This window comes from Pleurodeles waltl, chromosome 1_1, assembly GCF_031143425.1.
Source record: "Pleurodeles waltl isolate 20211129_DDA chromosome 1_1, aPleWal1.hap1.20221129, whole genome shotgun sequence".
In the NCBI taxonomy this organism is placed as follows: domain Eukaryota; kingdom Metazoa; phylum Chordata; class Amphibia; order Caudata; family Salamandridae; genus Pleurodeles; species Pleurodeles waltl.
Genome location: NC_090436.1, coordinates 561,355 through 564,956, shown reverse-complemented (window position 1 = coordinate 564,956; position 3,602 = coordinate 561,355). Strand labels below are relative to the sequence as shown.

At 47.6% G+C, this 3,602-nt stretch overlaps 1 protein-coding gene across 1 annotated transcript in view; it reads right to left on the bottom strand.

The window, feature by feature from the left end:
• LOC138291575 (uncharacterized) overlaps positions 1–3,602 on the bottom strand; it is a 649,831-nt gene that overhangs the window by 482,054 nt on the left and 164,175 nt on the right. The window lies entirely within an intron of this gene.

Genomic DNA, 3,602 nt, shown 5'->3' with positions numbered 1-3,602 from the left:
CATATTTACACATTTTCCACTCATTTGGTGTACATGGACGTATTCGTATATTTTCTGTGCACTTCAATGCATTTGAACTCTGCATTTATCCACACACAACTCTGTTAATTTTGTGGGTGAACTGGGATTCAGTCTGTTGTGCAAGAAAGGCAAAGGGCACTGCAGTGTTTTTTTGTCTCATAGGTCAGGCTGGTGAGCCAGAGCGGGGGAACTGTCGCCAGATCCCACCCAGGGGTTTCTGGGAACCATACATAAAGACTCACCACAGGGTGCTCCATGCACCCAGCCCTCCATGGCAGATGTGGCTCATTGTGACTGTCAGATCGCCTGAAAGCAATCTACTCCTAGTGGTAATGACACTTTCAGACCACACCAGGCGTGAGAAGTCCTTTCATGCTGAACTTTGAGAGTGGTCCTCTGTGTTTAGTGAGTAGGAAAGCCAAGCAAAAGAGGTGATGGTACACTGAGGTGCTCAACATGACTGGCTGTAAGAAAGACAAATCAACATGAGCAACACTTGCTGAGTGACCAGCAAAGAGACGCACAGGACCCACGGTGTGAGAGGCAAACTGGGGGGCACACGCCCGTGGCCCAACAAAACACTATAAATTGTAGGCAGACTGAGGTGGATAGGCAGAGACGAAGGCAAACAGCAGTGGGCAACAAGGCGGGCAGCGGGTACGGTGAAGTAGAAATCAAGAAATGACTGCAGAGTGACAGTCGGAGGTGCCAAACAAGCCGGTACTTGTAAAGCACAGATCTAGCTGCGAGTTAGATCACGATTCTATTCACTGTTATAATTTGGCAATTGAAAGTAAATTTACTGTGTAGGTCAATGGTTCCCAACATTTTTTGAACCATAAACCACTTTTTAGAATGACAAACGTTCGTGGCCCACCTACCTTTAATGGACATGAGGCAAGATGATTTCTTTTTAATGTAACAAAGCATTGTGTGGTAGGGAGTTGTCATGTACAGACAGTACATTTCCCATTGAAATGGCTGCAGAATTTGTACAAACTTACAGTTCTACTGATAAAACTATTTAGGACGCAAGTGATAGTTAGGTTTCTGTGAATACATTTCTCAGGTGACTGGAACGGGCCATACCAGGGCTAATGGGAGTCCCCTGTGCAAGGATTCCTATTGACCTTGGTTTGATCCGTTCTGTAAGAGTCGTGGGTTCACAATCTGTGCCGAAACTCACCACCAAATTTTAGGAACGAAGTGTTGCAGAATGGAGTGGGTGAGTATTGACACGGCCTGCCTCCTTACTCCCTGATTTTCTCCACCCGCTGTCTCCTCCAGAATGCCTGAGAGCTAACAACATCTTATCATGAATCCGGGCCCAGCCACACAAGTGGGGTAGTGTTTTTATTGGGACAAGTGGGGGAACGCTGGGTGGTAGGAATTTTGTGGATCCCTCCAGATTACAGAAGTTTACATCACAGAAGTGCAAGGAAAATGTGTAATTTTAGGCAACGATTAAATTTGCAGGGCAGTGTGGGTTAGAAACTGTTGTGGGATCCAAGTAAGGAATCCCCACCCTAGCCTCCTCTGGGGCGCTAGTTTTCAGAAATGTCTGGATTTGGTAGGTTTCTCTGGGTGGCTGTCCAGCCCGGACCAAAATACCAGCGCAACCCCTATTGCTGATTTCTCCATGTTGGGTTTTGGAGCCTTTTGTGTTGCAGGTGTTAGTCAAGTGGGGTACCTTTTTTTTATTGGGAGAAGTGGGAGGAATGTGAGTGGTAGGTAATTTGTGATTCCCTGCGGATTCTGGAACTTTCTTTCACAGAAATGTGAAAAGAGTGCATGATTTTAGGCAAAGTTTGAGCTTTGCAAGGCATTGTTGTATCCATGCAAGGCACAGCAACTTGGAATCCCCTAGGTGTCTACTTTTCATATCGGCTAGTGTTAGTTGGTTTTCCTGGGTGAAAAAGAATGGGCTGATTAGTTCAGCCATTCACTTGGGCAAGTAAGAGGAATTTTGGATTTACTCTTAGCCTCCTGGTCCACATGTCAAAACTACGGCAGAAGAATAAAAATTTCCTCTTGCTTGCCATTGGTGGGCTTAAAGACCGTTGGGGGTTTTAGGGCTGGAGGAACGGGCCCTATCACAGGGTAGTACACCCACACACACACCTTACTTTTTTATTTGCAAAAGTAAAGTCTATCCCTGGTGTCTAGTATTTTTTTCATATAGCGTGAACTCAAACCAAAGGTATTGGAGCGCTTTACATGAGCACCATTAGTTGCACAAGGACACATTCATTCTTTTGGTAGGCACAGAGAGATGAAGTGATTTGCCCAGAATCCCAGGATGTTAAGCTGATGCTGAGACTCGAACCTGGTTCCCCAGCTCCGTGGTCGGCAGCTCCGGCCGTTACGCCACACCCGCTCCACATCGAGCAGATTTGGGATGAACACCCCATCCAGCAGTGGGGCAAAAAGACAAATGTGTCCCTTGGTGGTGGTGGGGGGGGGGGGGTGGGGGGGGGGGAAGGCCCGTGCCTAGGGTGCCCCCAATTCCCCAAAAATATTCTGACCTAATAAAAACCCTGGTGTCTAGTGACTGGATCCCTATTTGGGGATCACACTCTGTAGGAAAGTACCATCTTGCCTGGCATGTTACCCTCATATTTCACAGTATATATGTTGTTTTAGTGTATGTGTCACTGGGACCCTGCCAGCCAGGGCCCCAGTGCTCATAAGTGTGCCCTGTATGTGTTACCTGTGTTATGACTAACTGTCTCACTGAGGCTCTGCTAACCAGAACCTCAGTGGTTATGCTCTCTCAGCCTCCCCTTGATTGCTGCTCTTCAGTCAGATGTAGCTTGGTTCTTGTGGCACAATGAGCGCAACCCACGTCTGGGCATACCAGTTGCGCTGAAGTATAGTACTGGTGGAATGCTTGACTTAATCTCAGCCATTGGTAATTAATTGGTGAACACCCTCTCTCTGAGGAAGTCCTTTGTTCTGCCTTCCTGGGCCAAGCCTGGCTGGACCCCAGGAGGGCAGAAACCTGTCTGAGGGGTTGGCAGCAGCAGCTGCAGTGAAACCCCAGAAAAGGTAGTTTGGCAGTACCCGGGTCTGTGCTAGAGACTCGGGGGATCATGGAATTGTCTCCCCAATGCCAGAATGGCATTGGGGTGACAATTCCATGATCTTAGACATGTTACATGGCCATGTTCGGAGTTACCATTGTGACGCTATTCATAGGTAGTGACCTATGTATAGTGCACGCGTGTAATGGTGTCCGCGCACTCACAAAGTCTGGGGAATTTGCCCTGAACAATGTGGGGGCACCTTGGCTAGTACCAGGGTGCCCACACCCTAAGTAACTTAGCACCCAACGTTTACCAGGTAAAGGTTAGACATATAGGTGACTTATAAGTTACTTAAGTGCAGTGGTAAATGGCTGTGAAATAACGTGGATGTTATTTCACTCAGGCTGCAGTGGCAGGCCTGTGTAAGAATTGTCAGAGCTCCCTATGTGTGGCAAAAGAATTGCTGCAGCCCATAGGGATCTCCTGGAACCCCAATACCCTGGGTACCTCAGTACCATATACTAGGGAATTAAAAGGGTGTTCCAGTATGCCAAT